Source organism: Gambusia affinis, linkage group LG06 (assembly GCF_019740435.1).
Source record: "Gambusia affinis linkage group LG06, SWU_Gaff_1.0, whole genome shotgun sequence".
In the NCBI taxonomy this organism is placed as follows: Eukaryota; Metazoa; Chordata; class Actinopteri; order Cyprinodontiformes; family Poeciliidae; genus Gambusia; species Gambusia affinis.
In genome coordinates, this window is record NC_057873.1 from 17,244,127 (window position 1) to 17,261,907 (window position 17,781).

The window sequence follows — 17,781 nt, forward strand, 5'->3', positions numbered from 1 at the left end:
AGCTTTTAATTATGTTATGTTTCATGATTTTCAGTATTAAGAAACTTGAAAATCTATTGTCTCAGACATGGAGATGTCCAACTTTCCATCTTATAACAGAATTTTTTTTTGTTAAGCAACGTTTGTGTATTTATGCATCACTGTCAGATTTTAGTAGTTATGAAAAAACATAAACTTAACATTTCAACACTACACTTCAAAATTCCCACCGTATCAAGACACTACAGAGCTTTATTTCTCTCTCCACCCAACCAAGCAGTTACAGAAATCATTGTAAACTACATTGTCATGAATAAAGAAATACTTCCTACACTTGAAAATCCAAAGAACACAGAGGTTGTGTGAAAGACAACTCTGGAGGACAATTTAAAGACAATAACGCAAGTTTTATTATGGACCATCATGTGTGGCTTATATAAGGGCGATCCTACTATGTCCACAAGCTTCTGAGACACTGCATGGAAAAAGTATAACTGAAGGTAAAATAAAAATAGTGAGACATAACAACATTAGATCACCAAAAGAGGAAAGATAAAGATAATTGTACAAGTTGCACATTCATAGAACTACAGCTATGCAGAGGTCTGGCAAGCAACAATTCGTTAGATTCAGGTGTCTAGGAGAGACTTTGCAGGAAAGGAGTTGGAGTTTGGCACACCTGCCTTAGAAGAAAATCGTGCAGAGATACTCTTTACACTACACAGCAACGACAGACAAAAACGCTAAAAATTTGCAGTGAAAGAGTACTGTCAGAAAGATTTGTAGCATCTGAGTCATTTATTGACAGCCACGGGATGGAGAATGACAGGTAAGGTCCTGCCGAATATCCAGATAGAAACAGACAAACGAGCCAAACAACTGAATTTCAGCGACTGACCAAGCAGACAAGAAGGCAGTGAGAGATGCAGAGATTCCAAAATGAAGAAGATGGAGACAGAATGAGGAGAAAAAAGACATGTAGTGAGGACTGTACGTGATGTTGGCACTGTCGGTGATTAGAAGGATCAACGTTAAGACCAGATGACATGTTCCAGCAGGCTGGTGGAAAAATATTTGTTGTACAGAAAGAGGCTCATAAATTGGGTACTGCTGGAAAAAAATACTGGTGTATAGTCCTTTTTTTTTTTTTTTTTCAAATTATTATATTAGTTGGTTTCTACGGACTTCTGATCTGAGATAAAATCTGGATTTTTTTTATCTAACAAATCTGTGCTTTCTCTGTTGGGACATGTCATGCCATCTGCCATACCACTCGAGGGTAAACGTAGCATAAGCATTGCAGCATAGCAGCTTATCATGATCAGATTATATATTAGTGGCATGCTATTAAAGAAAGCACAAAGGTCACACAAGCTTAAGTTCTAGAAAATACAGCTAATGTTGAACGATGTCTGGATGTTTTCATCTTAAGCTTAAAGCTCTTACGCATTTACAGTGTCCTGACATTAACGCAAAGTTTCCTAGAACTACAAAAAGCCCAAAAATGAAGTCTAATATAAAGATGCAGGTTTTGTTTAACCATGTTGTAATTGTGGTTCCTGTGTTTTATGCAAGTCACAGTATGTATTTTTGGCCTGTTTCAGACCTCAACAGAAAGTGTGTTTATTTCTTATTCTTTGAAAATGGACTTTCTCCATATCACTGTCCTAACAGATAAAATTTGATTCAAACCAGACTGTCTTGCTCTAACAGAAAAAGACTAGAGGAGGTCCCCAGATCAGAGCTGTTTGCTCAGCTTGTCTAAATGTAACCTTGTCTCTTTGTCTTTGCAATCTACGGGAGCTGTGCATGGAAACCATGTTCAGCATTCACAAACAAACTAATTGCAGAAAGTACTTTTCAAAGCTCAACTCAAACTATACCAGGTTTTGTCTTTGTTCCCTACAAATGTTGTGTCAAGTTAATTCAAAAGAGATTTAGAAACTGGAACTGGAAACTGGAATGTGCTTGGTATAAAAACAGAGGGAAACATGGCAAAGACTGAATAAGATATTGTACATTAGAAAGCTGAGTGATAAAAAATAGCGATGAAAATGAGGAATCAGAACTCTCTAAGGGACAGCATGAGTCTTATTGTTATTGCTTTTTGCTTTATGTGAGCGTTTACAGAGAGCACATTTGGTCACATCTGGTTTGCTGGCATTGACATCTATGCTCCTCAGCTGTGTGTAAGCTTGTATTTGTATGGGTGTGTGTGTTTGCTTGTGCCAACTGTGTCGAAATTCAAACTGTATGCTGGGAGTTGGGTCAAAGAAACATTTTCAGTGGACTCTCATCACCAGCTGGAAAAAAATATTTATGCTGCTTTTTGAGATTGTTTTTAACTGACTGAACTCCGCCGAAAACATAGAAGTATACTAAATACACAGATGATGTCATGATCCACAGCTGTTTGTGTTGCTGTTTTCACTTGTGCTTAAGTTATTTTAGTGTTGCTGACATGTCCATATTAGTTTGTTTACACATAAGTTAATTCCTTTGTATTCAGTTTCTTAGTTCTTTATGTGTCTTTTTCTGCGTTTAGTTAGTGAGATCCTCTGTGTTTCATTTTAGTTCCTCCTGGGCCCAGCATTCATTCTTCCAGTTGTTCCCTTTGATTCTCCTCCAGCTCTTCTGCATTGTGTTGATCATGCTCCCTCGGTTACCATGTCACTCCTTGGACTCACAGGAGACACTGGACTCAACTATCTCCTGTGAGTTTTCTTTACATTGGCACCATGGCTCCTCTTTGCTCTCCATGGGGATGTTTAGCCTTAGCAAGCAAACTGTTTAATAGAGCAGTGTTTCCCAACCCTGGTCCTCAAGGCACACTGCCCTGCATGTTTTAGGTATTTCCTTGCTTCAGTGCAGCTGATTTCAATTGATGACTGATTAACAGGCGTTTGTTGAACTGCAATCAGTTGAATCAGGCACATTAAAGCAGGGAAACCTCTAAAACATGTAGGACAGTGTGCCTTGAGGACCAGGGTTGGGAAACACTGTAATAGAGCCTTTTGCTTCCTTCCCTGGGTTTCGTGGAGCTCTTAGTGTTTAAAATGGACCAACAAGAAGTATTAGCAAGATGCCGCAGTCCCAGCCAAACCTTAGGGTTGAATCCTTCTGTTGATTCACTGCCTTGTCGATGCAGATGTGCTTTCGTGTATTGGAGGCCTGTGGAGTGGATGTGGGTCAATGTAGGATGTGGTCGACACCTCCAATCCCACTCCTGCATCTCAGACCTCTCATGTCTCAGGAGCACTAGAGTCTCCTCCGAGTCTCAAGCTGCTACTGTTTTGTTTGTGTCTGTTTAATTAAGTTGACTGGTTTGTGTCCCTTTTTTGTACAGCACTTTGTGCGGCTAGTGGCTGCACGACAAAAGAGTTTGACTGATTCAAATCAACAGGAATTACTGGGAATGAACAGAAATAAACCTGGAATTTTAATTTGTAGGAAAAATTGGTAGGGAGGGAGGGAAAAATTTACATTTTAGATTAAACTTGGTTGAAATATCCAGATATCATGTAAGTTTTCTTGAAAATATACGTATTGTTTCTTGGGTCAAAGAAACATCTTCAGTGGACACTCATCACCAGCTGGAAAACAATATTTATGCTGCTTCTTGATGACATGCGCAAAGCAAACCCCTTGCTGCAGGGGGTTTGAGGCCATGTTCCTCCATCATATGAACAACAGGCGTTTTCATGCCCAGAGAACAGAACTACTGCCTAACATTTCAGAATGCACAAAATGAATCAGTTATCGTTATAATGCTGAATAAATATAATTCACAAATATTGTATTGGTTGATATCTAATTTACAGCTAGCTTTCAGGTTATCTTCCCACCGAAAGTTTCAACAAAGTTTACAGAAATTAACTCTGTGTAACCCTCTTATCTTCATATACCTTTGATACAAAAGGGAGACTTGCAATAGGGATTTTAGTGTTAAATCTGTGCGACTCTTAAGCCTTTTTGCATTTATGGGCTTAAATACAACCAGGGTAAAATTTTACCTTTGCATTTCCATAACAACAACAATTAAGGACTTTCCACCGCAAGGACAATAAGGAGCTGCAGCTGTAATGCGACAGCAGTGTTTGGTGACCGGTGCTCTGCAATAAAGTGCACTGGAGCCTATTTTTATGAGAGAGGAAATTCTTGTTGCTTCAGTTTGTGCTCAAACACAGAGCAGATCTGCCTCTGGAAATAAGGTCAGAATAAAATGCAAAAAAGCCAACCATCCCGGCTCAGTTTTAATCTCCTCTCATATGTGACTAGGCCTGATGCAACACATGAATGTATTGCGTTAATACAATAAATTAATGCAACAACATCACTCCTCATTAAATCCAAAAATCTAAATTCCAGTCAGAGCATTTTAAAAGAGCAAAACTCTGTAATATGTCCTGTTTGAGTGAGGCAACAAAAGGCCAAGCAGAGGGTGAGCTGTTTTAACTTTACAGCTCCGTCGGATCAATATCACTCCTGGTCTCATTGCTCATATTGAGTGTCTCACAGTAAAGTCCAATCAAGGGCTTTGAATCAGATAAGGTTAAGAAAACAGCCATACAAGAAGATTCCCTCGACATCAATCTAAAGTTTCGTGACCACAAAAGTAAAATCTTCTTGTTGAGATTTAACAAAGCCATGCAGAAAAGGCAGCACATTACGCTTTGGTTGATTGAGTTCCCTGGATTGTTGCGCCCGTATCAAGCCCTCATGTTGATTACATCAGAACCTGATTAGACTGACTGTCCTCATCTTGGAGTGTTTACTGACATTTATAGCTGGCCTAATCCACCAGTCTTTGATGCTTCCTGGAATTTGAAAGTGCCGACCACACTGAATTATTTATGATCCTTTCTCTGCACATGGCCTGATTGGTAAACAGTGCTTTGTTGTGCCGTAGAATTAGCGATAATGCTATCTCACCACATGCAGAATGCTAGGACATGGAGCTGAGATGCCTATAGCTGACCAATAGGTTGGCTGTGAAATTAGTGAATGAGGAGGAAAAACGGGCTTTAAACTTCCTGATAAAATGTTTTTACATATGTTCCCAAGCAGGGAAAATGAAGTGCAGGTTGTTGTTTGTTCTTGGTGTCATGCTGGACTCTGTCTACTTCATTCCTTCAGCAAATATCCAGACTTTTCCCTCGTGTCCTCATTGACAGGGCCGATACTCAATTTTAGCACAGAAAACAACCTCCATGTAGCAGATTGTAGCCTGTTGTCCCAACAGCACACACTTATTTTTTGCTTTTCACATCTTCCCTCATGTCAACAAATAAGGAATAGCAAGGAGTGGCAGAATGTGAGGCATATTTTTAAATAAGGGACAGAAACCCCAGTGTGTTCTTAAGCACTTCAAGAAACCTGACGCTAAGGAGAATCATATCAGGGCCCACATAGTCATAATAAAAATGAACCAAAATTTTTTTTTGCATATAATATCCTGTAATTATTAATTTTAAGATTGCTTAGTAGGAAGAAATTCAATACAAAAATTATTAAAAAGGTTGTTTTTTTCTTTTCATCTGAACTCTAAACTTAGTATTACCTAGAAACGAAAAGCAATGCTGTCAAACATCTTCACAGCTTCTGGTCCTGAAAGTTTACATTTATCAAAGAATTTATCAAATTATAGTACCAGTAACAAATCTCTACAAAATGCCAAATGCCCAGCCATCCTCCTGAATTAATCTTCCTTACTCTGTTCATGTGTAGCTAAATACCAATACTCCTATATCCTTCCCTCTCCCTTCCGACTATGTTTTTCTTTTTCTTTTGTCAAAGATGTCTGGAGCTCTTCCTTGAGGGGAGGGTGCTGTCATGGTCCTCATGCTGTTTGTGGCTTTGTTTCATGTTTTATTTTAGTCACCTTCGTCTGTCCCCTGCTTTGTTTCAGCTGCTCTGGCTTTCTGCTCAGACATTTCAGATAAAGGAACCCATTCTCAAGCTGACTGCAACATTTAGTTCTGTCCTTCATGACTCTTCATGCAAAATAGGACATTTGTCAGTTGTTTTCAAAGCAGCAGATAAATAGTCAGTTAAGGGATTAAAACTATTAATTTTAGATGTATAAACCCAGGCAATCATCTTTCAAATAATTTTTCACTTTTTTGTTAAAATAACCTGGGACTATATTAAAGAATGTGAACTCATGGGATTTAAAAGAGTGGTTTTGACCATTATGGTCAGTAATTTTTAGCATTTACTCTTATGACTAGATGCTTAAATACATTGTGTAACCTAACCTTTATGTTCTCTCTGTCTGACATTACATCAGACTGAGGTTTTCCTCTTTTAGGTCACTTGCCAGAAAAAGAAAACAGAGGATTTTGTTTTGTAATTTGATCAAACTCAGAAGTCTGCATACATCAATTATGTCTTCAAACAGTTAGAAAATGACCAGATGAGGATCACAGTGTTGGCAAGGTTTTGGTAGGCTGATATACAACATCTGAGTTAAACGTAAGGATACCTGCGGAAGTATTTTAAGGCAATACAAGATGTCTTTATCTTGACTATTCCTGTATAGCAATATAGAAATATGTTGCCGGCAATCTATTCCTTTATATTGCTGGCAATATATAGCTGACATTATATTGCCACCTACATTGTAGCTGGCATTTGCCATTTTTGTACATGTATGTATGTGGTGTTTTATAATAACATTCTTTTTTGCTAAATTGCGCTTCTTTTTTCACATCACTATACAGAAAAGTCCAAGTCTAAACAGAAAATAGTCTATTAGAAACCCATCCGTAGTGCAAAGGTCTGATATCGGTTGCTCAAACAAAGTGAGCGGCTCTATTTGCAGTTCTGTTTCTGGTCTATACCGACTCCTGGGGGAAATATGTGCCTCTGCTGCAGTTAAACGTTCACCCCCAGTCAGTACTCACTTTTCTCCACACCTATTAATGCTCGGCATAATGGCTCTATCAGAGGTTTTGGCGCAGAAAATTGTGAAGGTTGCTTAAACACTGTAATGCCAAGAGGGATAGCAAAACTCAATGCTCTCTAACTCTGACGTGAAAGCAAAGAGATGTATTTATTATACAGATGGAAATTTATGTGTGCCAAATGGATAAATTGGTATGGTTCGAAGTCAGTTATCTTGAACGTGAAGCTTTTTTTTGATCCAACTTTTCTTGTCTTGTTTTTCACTTTGACAAAGGAGGTAAAGAGGTATTCTGTAAAACAACTACCAATTAAGAATGTCATGTTAATTTTATGCTAAGTTGTGTTTTTGTTGTTGTTTTATTCTTAGCACTGATTGAAAACTGTGCTAAAATAACATTTAATATTTAATGGCAGGTCATTACTTGGCAGCATGCCAGACCTTAATTGTATTTTCGCAAAGCTGAAATATGCTGTCAACTTAGCTTTGCAGTGATTATGCTCAGTAAGTGTGGCCTATCAATTTATTGAGCAAATAAATATTTGAAATTCCTTCATTTTCATCTGGCAATAAGAGAAACTCAGTGAAACTTGCTAAGGATACTTGATCTGTGGATCTAACAACCAACAATTGTAACTAAGCTACACAGCACTATAACTGGAAATCCAAATAAATTAAACTCCAATAATGTAAAAATAGATGCTGGAGATACACAAAATCCAGGTCATAGTTCCAAACAGAGAGTTTAATATCACATTTTGGCTTTTGGTCAGGGGAAAATACCAAGGCTAAACTTTAGTAACAAGTGATAAGATGACTCAAAATGTTAGTATATTCTTGGAGAACCTGAATTATAACATTAACCTTTTCTCCAAACAATAAATCAAATCAAAGGCGTAAAGGATCAAGCTAGTTTAAAAACTAATATGTCTAAGGTGGTGTTTTTGTCAGCTGTTTGTTTTTTTACTGTCCACTTGGATGAAAGTCTGCGACAGACTGGCGACCTGTCCAGGGTGAACTCCGCCTCTCGCCCGGAACGTAGCTGGAGATAGACACCAGCACCTCCTGACCCCATTAGGGACAAAGGGTGTACAGAAAATGGATGGATGGATGAAAGAAAGTTTGCTTTTACCTCTATGACACTTTTTGTCATGGTGGACAGGACATTCTGCTATGTCCTCTCAAAGGAGAATTAAGCCCTCATCTAGGAAATCATCTGGTTCAGATTTATTTTCAGTGTTCAAAGCTGCCGCAGGTATTATATTAGCTATCTGGATGGTTGCTAATCTGACCAGATCTGTAAGAGATAAGCTCAGTTATGCCAGTCCTCTAGAGCTACCATCCTGCATCTTTAGGATGCATCCCTGTTCCAAAACACCTGAATCAAATGATTGAATTCCCTCATCAGCATGCCTTCAGCTCTGCAGAGGCCTGTTAATGGCTATTTATTTGATTCAAGTGATTTGGAGAAAGGATACATCTAAATTATGCAGAGGAGCAGCATTCAAAAACTGGATGTGGGCATCCCTGGATTAGATTATGAGCTCTCACACAAAATTCATAAAGCACCACCTCGCACCCAGTCAGACCTCTTAAAAAAAAAAAGACAACATTGAGTATTATTTTCTCAGTCTGTCTCCAAGTTAAAGCATTCAGTTTGTATTTTGACTAAAAAGCATGTTTATAACAGTCAACTCAGCAGAACTGAATGTTTATGTAACTCATACCTATCACTCTACACTCTGTTCTTGTTGCGTGTTACAGAGAACAAACTAACTTTTATTCTTTTCCTTTAATAAATCATCACTGAACGAAAAAGGAGCTTTTGAGACTTCAGTGATTTTCAAACCACGCTGTACTTTGTGAGCCTGTTTACGGTCGTATGAAACACTTTAAAGATGAACAAAATCACTGGACAAATAAAGCTATGCAATGACATATTTACTATAACAGAAAATCAGTTTAAGTGTTTAGAATAAAAATATCTGACATAGAGAATACAGTGCAATTCAGAAAGTATTCATACCCATTTACACACACACAAAGAAACTGAAACAAATTAGTCCACAGATGAAATTGAAGGGGACGTGAAGGACACAGTGAATGTGCTTTTAACACATGTTGAGAAGTCTAGAAAGCTAAGAAAGTGGCTTGAAATCTGGAAAGCATTGCAGCTGGTTTAATATTAACTGATGACCCATGAAAAGGTTTATATTTGCCAGGGTAATATTCCTGCAGCCCCACAGCATAATGCCGCACAGTGTTGACTGTGTTTGACTGTCAAGAGGAATTGTTGACTACAGAGGTGTTCGGGGGTCAGGGTCCCAATCAGATTAAATCAGGGCAAAAATTCTGAAATTTAATCAAATTTAATTATATGAGATTTTAGCATTTGTTGAATTATTTATCTCAATAATGTAGAAATTATTAAAGGTTATGCAGTGTTTGGCTATATGCTGAAAATTACAAACAACACTTTTTTCCATTAGTTCTTGTTGTTCAAGAGTTTTCCTCTTCTTATTATTCCCAGATGGAAATTGGTTGTTTTTTTCCTACTCTTCCTGAAATTCAAAGCAAGCTCAATTGATTTGAGCAAGTTCTCTCCAGTTCTGTAAAGTCCGTTCATTCTTTAAAACCTGACTGTTTATCTGTTACTTTAAAATAAAGCACATTTTCTTTAAATAAATGTATGATGTTGAATCTTCACCTCACTAATTTCACTAGTCCTTATTGAGCATGCTCAGTACAGCAGGAGATAATAACTCCTTTTACCATAGGAGGGTTAAAGAAGTGCAGCGCTCAGCACTCCTTCACCTCTCTTGCCTGAGGCCTTCAGTGGCACTAACTGCAGCCTGTTTGTCAAATACCCAATCCAGGCTCCAGTCTGACCAGACATGACTTGAGAGTAAATTAATCCTCAGCCGGCAAATAAAATAAGCTTTCCCGACATTTCCCACACCTCCTATATATCCCTCCTTGTCTTAATTCTCTTCTCTCAGTCTGAACTCCCCTCGCTCTTTTTCTCCACACATCCGGCCCTACTCTCAGCAGCTGTACTTGATTTAATACCTCCCCACATCCCAAAATCCCTCCGCCATCCCTTAACCAACCCATATGTTCCTCTTATTGCTTCTTAGCGTCCTTCCTCTCCGTTATCCTCACCTCCTTTTCCCTATGTCATCTTTTCTATTACACATAAACATCTTATTGCAATGCAGACTCTGAATTAAGTTCCCTCCAGGTGGCTGCTGCCTTCCCCACTTGATCCTATGGGATTTTATTGCAAATAGTTATGGCCCAGTCTTATCCTCTGCAGAGGGCCAACGAAGTCTAAAAGCCAATTAGACCTTAGCTCAATGTGTCAGTCTCTGATTTCTGGGTGCCTTCATCCATCTTGCTCAAGGCATTAAGTACATTTACTCCTTGATAAACTGTGCAAAATACCCAAATGTGGCCTTATTAGCAATATTGTTATCTGAAGGCTGTCATATAATGTATGTCTACTGTATGTAGTATATGTGCTTGCCATATTTGTACTCTGATATTCAGCTTCTCTGACATTGCTCTTCATTCACTGCAGAAAATCCAGTTAATAAAGTCAATGAAAGGGAGAGATAGAGTGAAGCTACTCCTTGAAAAGCCATACCCATCTTTTTATTACGCAACTGCTCTCAACGAAGTGATTTCTGTGTGCACCTTGTTTGCAATTCAAAACAGAGGAGCAGAACTTATTAGAATACAAGAACACGGAAAGACAAGAAATGCCTTCTGCGAGTTCTTAGAGATAAATTAGAGCCACAAATCAGGTCACAAGACGGGACAGTAGCTTCTTTTTTTTTCACACTTCCAGTGTTATGAAAATGCGTTATGAACTGTCATTGTGACACATTCAAAACCCACATTTTAAAGAAATAACGTATCAGTTTAAGTTGCTGAGAGGATTAAGATCATGCAGTCCGCTGAGATTACTGTTACTTAGTCATCAGACTGTGATGTTCTCCCCCATTAGTCACTCAGGATTAAAGAGTCCCGAGAAATGTAAACTGTAGTCGGGCTGGTTTGTGTTGGAGACGGGGATCTGTAAAGCATCTTTCAGCCCTTTATTTGAAATGGAAATTTAACTACTTCGAGGGAGGTGCTCCAAAATTCAACAAAACCAGTAGTGTTTAAGCTTTTTGTCAACACAGACTCAGAGCCAGCTGACCACAGTCAGTCCCACGCTGAACTGGGCTTTTTTTTTTTTATCTCTCTCTCTCTCTCCCTCTCTCTCTTCAACAGTCCTTCTACATGGGTGCTAATTTTTCACAGCACACGGGTTCAACACGATTTATTCCCTTGTTGAATGAACAGCATCAGCATCATTTTTGGCGCCGGCCAGAGGCACAGCACTACAGATGCTATGTAGGGCTTTTAATGGTATCAGCACAATCTTTTGAACCACGCTTCAGAAGGAGAGCGGGAGGAGGTGGGGTGTGGGTGGAGGAGGTGGAGGGATGACCTAAGAGCAACCAGCAGAAACGACGAGAGCTGATTTAATTACGGTGGCCAAAATGGACTGACCTGGCCAATTTTAGTGGGCCCCACATGAGCTTAACAATATTCTGAATGACAGGCAAGAAAAATGGGCTTTATTAAAGAATGTCTTCTTATGGTTAAAATAAGCAGCTGTCAACACATACATCACTTTGTAAGTTGTGTGTTGGTATAGTTGTCTGTGAATGGCCTGACTAGTTCATCAGCTAGGAGTTACGGTCATTATGGCCTACATCTTTCTGTCTTCTGACCGCCCTCAGGCTATCGTTCCCACCGAGGTTCCTGTGTAAATGTAGAAGTCACAGTGTGTCGGTTTCAGGGGGGAGCCAGATGGCTGCAGGCTGACACAGCAGCAAGAATTAAAGCAAATCACATGAGACAGTTCTGCTTATCTTCCCATTATTATACTTCACTAAAACAGGACTTAAATACAGAATATAGCTCATATAGGTTAACGCATGTTCGTCAAGTACACACTTTGAAGAACATGTTGCATATACATCAGAGCCATAGGTGCGCTAATGTCCTCTTACTGTACTTTTTGGTCTTTTTTATTGGTTATATCTTGGTTTTCTTTCTGCTCTTTGGCTCTTCTTTTGTTATTTCTCACGTTAAGACTGAACAGAAAGTGACAGAAGAAACCTAGGGTAATAGAACTGTATAGCCTTAGGTTCACACAGGTTATAATGTAACTGATTGGACTCAGGCTTGTTTACACATTATCTAGTTCGCTTATTTCTTTATTAATCTTATAAAAATGTGTAGATGATAACATCAAGTCCCAATTAGCATATCAGTTATTTTAACGTGATTATGTCTAAACAATGTCCATTTATACTTTGTCATTGACTGCAAACAATTTTGTCAGCACTGAGGTCAGGGTCCCTCTTTGATTTATCACCAATAAATTTAACAAACCTGCAGCAGGCTCCTGCAGCAAACTAACAAAAGGAATGGAGGGTCAAAACAATTATGTATAATCTTGAAGTCTTGGTGTTAGGGACATGAACATTTAGTTTCTATTGCTATATTGGTGATTAATGCAAGGGGAGCTTGTTAATAAAAGGGTTTCCATTAAAGACATGTACACACTCACCCTTCACTGCAGGATAGTCGGAGTTGCTCCTACTTTCCCAATGGGAAATACGATTTATGACACAAGTTTGGTCTGATTTAACTTGCATGTGTACGTGTCTTTTTATTTGGTGTTAACTTCTGGTTTCAGCTGTGCATACATGCTGTAGTAGTCATCAGGTTCTCACCGTAGATGGAAAGTGTTGCACTCCTTTCCTGTGCGAAAAGGCTGACATTTGTCAGGAAAGCCTCCCAGTTTACAAAGCATTCAGTTCAGAACAGAGTGCCCTTTAAGAGCACCAATGAGAGGTGGACTCATTTCAAGGTCTGCCTGGACATTCCTCATCTCTGAAAGTGTAGAAAAAAGTGAAAAGGAAAACATTTTTAAAATGGGGTGTAAAGATGTGATTATCTAGAAGAGACTCTACAAACTTCTGTGCGTTACAAATATAACAAATTGAGCTGTGGCCCAAAAATCTACTCTAAAAGAATTTTTTTTTTTTTGCTATTCCCTATTTCTATTATGCTCATTTGACTGCACGCAAAAGTGATGTCTTTGCAAATTAGCACTTTACACTGAACACCTGCAGCTGAAAGGAGTGAGACAGCATGTTGTATCTCTCTGTCAAACAACATTGAATCTTGTTGCTGACAAATGATGACTTTAAGCTCTTTGCTTTATTGCATCCCTGCTTTGCATCTTATGATTTTGATTAGAGCAACATTTTATTGTGTCTGGCACTCCTTGAATATGACATGAAACTGTTAAAAATAGCCATGTTTATTCCAGTGTTTGAAATTTGTCTCTGTGTAACTGGGATAAAAGGACTCTTGAGATTTAAGTCTCAAGAGTCCCAGAGCTAAAAGCGGCAGCAGCTCAGTCAGCAGCATTCACAGCCCTGTAATATTTTCTTCTGCTTTGATACTGCTGTGCATGTCTGCAGACGAATTAAGAAAACCCAAAAGTTTGAAAATGAGTCCTCCTCCTTATCCAAACTGCACCAGAAGCCAATAACAGCATTTAAAACTAGATAATTTTCTTTTTTTTCTCTGGCCTTTAAAACCCTCTTTCCTTTTCAATTGTTGCTCTAAACCGAGCTCAGCAGTTCAAAAACGGCATGGTTCATGGTTATATTTCAACATTTTGAGCAGTTATTAAAAATACACTAATATTGATCAGTACTTTTGATTGTTAATTAGAGACATTAATCACTACTTTAATTAATATTCACTTGTGCATTTAGAATAGTTTTCATGCCATTCGTTTTTTGACATCAAAAATCTTCAGACCTGCTGAGTAGTGTCTGACCACAAGTTACATATTTAAACTGTGCTTTTAAAAGTAAAACAAACAAAATAGTAATGTAATAAAATATGATTTTGATGTTTTAGTCAAAGCTAATCCAAGCTGTTCACTGTTTTGAGCATTTGATCCATTTCTATTATAAAAATTGCATCCGCCTGCCTACTCTCAGAACATAATGAAAAGTGAGAAGTTCCCATTCTTATGTAACAAAGAGATTATCTTTTTGAAAACTAGTTTCTGTTGGCAAGACTTCATTTTGCCATTAACAGCTGGTGGTTTTTTTCATATAAATAGAGAAGAACGTCCAACCACTGCATCAATTTGTTTAGCCCTTCAGTATTTTAACCTTTTCTTAATCCCATGTTTCCTCCATATCAAAGGGATGTAGGGATCATCCCTTAAGAGCAAAACGACATGCACAAGCGCACAACACAGTCGCAAAGGCATCAAACGCGCACAGATGGTGACGTTCACTGGAAACGCTGATATCTTTTTTTCTACAGCTTAGCCGTACTTGCCTGCGTCACGCAGCAACATCCAGCACTGTGCCACATGCGCTCCGCTAACACTGGCACTCTGAAACAAGAAATGAAGTTGGAAAAGAGCAAGATGAGCATAGTGGAGCTAGATGAGAGGGAAGAGGGGGAAAGAAAAGAGGATTACGTTTTTGAATCAGAAGTTCCGTGCATATTAGAAAGAGTGCCTGGGAAGTTCGGAGTCTCTTATTGGGTGCGGACTTAGCGTTCATGTGTGAGTTTGTTGCTTATTTTCAGTTACTGTAAATCGTTTCTTTAGGTTGAATCCCGCCACCTCTGATTCATCTTACAGTGTGCAGAGATCAGCTACACACACAACACCCCCACCCTCTGCTCCCTGAAACAGTTTACATAATTCAGAGAGCATGACCCTGGAAAACCCTGACACGAGAATGCCCTGTGGCTACATCCTCCATGCTCTCTCTGTTTTCTCTTTGCTTCTCTTAACAGCTTTCATGTTGCTTTGTGCTCACAGGGGTAATTCTTACTGCAGACATTTGATTTGTGAAGGTCTACCCTGTCTGCGCCGTGTCCATTTCTACGATTTATCTTTCAGGATGGGCCTTCAGCTGGTATTACTATTCATACGCAGGTGTACTTGAACATACAGGCTGAGAAGATGGAAAAGAAGAAACAAGATATTGTGTCTGATTATTGTACACCTTGAGATATCCAGAGGATTCCTTGGTGTACTTCTAAAATATGGTGACGTGACAAGTAATTTGGTTTTTGTTTTTATTTTCCACACTTAAAAAAGTAAGTGTGGTAAATTGTGTTACCAGGCAACTTGAATAAACATGGAATCCAATTTAAAATATATATATTTAATTTACTTTGTGCCAATAACCCTCAACAAGCATTTGGAAATACCTGGCAATTAGGTTTTTTTTTTTAAAAAATCATCATTTAGTTTTGACCATGATTTCTGGGCAGGGTTGTTTCTGTTCAGCAACACTAGAGGGTATACTATATGGCAACTTCAACATTATTAAGTCACAACTTTGACTAGGCCAGTTCAAACTTTTTGGTATGCCTTCACCACTCAGCTCCACCAGACTAGTTTTCAATGGCAACTAGGAAACACCGGCAGAAAAACCACCTCTGCTGAGCTCATCATCAGAAATATTTTTTAGTCCAAGAACGATTGCATGTGGGATGATGAGGAGCACTGTTGCAATGACGTGCAGAAGGTAGTGCTGGCAACTGTGACGGTTGGACAGAGGCCCAATTTCAAGGCAAATTGTGAAGTCAAATTTCTTTTATGTTATCTTGAATATGTACACAATTTTTATAGCAAATAAAGGTAACATAGTTACTTGATTGTGATATAAAATGGCAAAATATTCCAAAGACCTCAAAGATAAAATCAAACTTTTAAAACCATTTTCGGAACATTTTTTGTCAAATTGTACTTTTACATGAGGTTGTTGTTTATTCAGTAAAGGGTGCATGATTCAGTACGACACAATGACTGCCTTGGATAACCGTGACCCTTTAATTGGGCTTTAAGACACAATTTCAAACATTTGAAGGTTGATAGCACAGACAGCATGAGTTCATGCTGATAGTTGCATCCCCATGCTGACTAAGGCCAATTAGGGCATCTAGGGTGATAGGCAAATACGATGCTGTAGTGTGTCATCTATGTCCCTGAAGAGCAGAAACAAGGAAACTGGGAGTAGTAAACAAAAAACAAAAACAAAGAAATATCAGAATAAATGATAGACTCCCTGCCAGAATGCTTATAGAGATTTGATTCGTCACAGAGAAATTTGCTGGCATTAGAATGATGTAACAGCTGCAGTTGCTTACACGTCATTTGCCCTGCATCAGTGTGTGTTTGTGTGTGGCGCTTCATCAGCTCAGTCAGGTTTAATTAAACTGTAAAATGATTAAGGGGCACATTCCTCAGTACGTCAGTCTGGGCTCTTCCTGTCCCGCCCTCAGTCATAAATTCAAACACACGCATACAGACACGCTGTGACTAGTCCGGCGCTGGCCCAGAGCATGTTTAGAGTGACTAATCCACTATTAGCACTTGTCTTCTAATCCCTCCCTTCTTTGTCTTTTTCCTCCAGCCATCCCTGCATCCTTAGCAGCACTTCTTTGCTCCGCATCCTCTTCTCCTCCGTTATCCATTTCAGTTAGAGGGCTCTTTCAGCTGTATGGGTGTTCAGCATCTTTTGAGAAATAACAAGATTGACAAAACCTTGACACGAGAGGTAAATTGCTTCCTATCTTGCCTCCTTTCTCCCCGCTCCCTTTCTTTTTATCTCTTCATCGTCACTATTTCCGCCTTCATGATCTCTTCACACATAATTTTCTCTTCTTTCCCCCCTAAACAGTACTCCACCTTTTTCTCTGCACTTCTCCTCCAGAATTATTTTAGTTCTTTTAAATAATTTGTTTGCATTCATCTTTCCCATTGTGTATCCTGTTTTCTAGTGTTTTCATTCTGTGCCACGTTTTTTTTCTCCTGTTTTTTGTGTAATGTTACCTCTTCATTCCTTTGGCAAAATGACCAATCCAATCCATCCACAATTATATCTGTTAGAGATTACCTAGGTGTCAGAAACAAATTGTATCCCAGTATCTCAGAGTCTTGTGCTGGTGATAGACTGAAGGATTTCGTTAAAGTGTTAGGGTGTTAAAGGATGGATAAAAACCTGCTCCATTGATATTTTTGACCTCAGACCTGGTGAAATGGTTAATTTTTCAGCAGGACAATGACCCAAACTATATGGCCAAGAATCTCAAAGGAGTGGCTTCAGAACCGCTCTGAGAACATCCTGGAGCAGCCAAGCTAGAGACCAGATGTGAATCTGATTTATCGTCGCTGGAGAGATCTGAAAATGGCTGCAAAAACATAACCTATCCAACCTCAGAGAAAATGCACAGAAGAATGGGACAAACTTCCTAAAGATAGATGAGCTCAGCTTGTTGCATCATATTCAAAGACTTGAGGTTTAATCGCTGCCAAAGGGGGATCAACAAAGGTCATAAATACTTAAATAAATTTGATTTCTTCGTTTTCTATTAATGATGAATTTGCAAATACTCAAAAAACTTTTTTCACATAGTCATAATGTGAAATTTGTGAGTAGAATTTTGAGGATCCCGAGACATTCCCTGTCCAAAGGAATATTTTTACTCTTGGGCTGAAACGACTGCCTTTGTATCAGTTGCTTGAAACTGAGATTTCACTGATGGATCATCAAGTCTTTTTTGTTTTTCAACAGCATCACCCAAGCTCCAGATGAAACGAGCAGATCATCAAACTCTTACCCTACTGGTTAACAAGACACTGAAACTCCTCTAGTAACTCAGTCTCATTGTGGACGGAGTAACCCATCATTCCCTCAGACGTAGAGGAGCTGTCAAATCTCAGCCATTTTACACTTGGCTGGGAAAAGCTTCTCTGCACGTAGAAGAAAACGCCTTGCAGACAC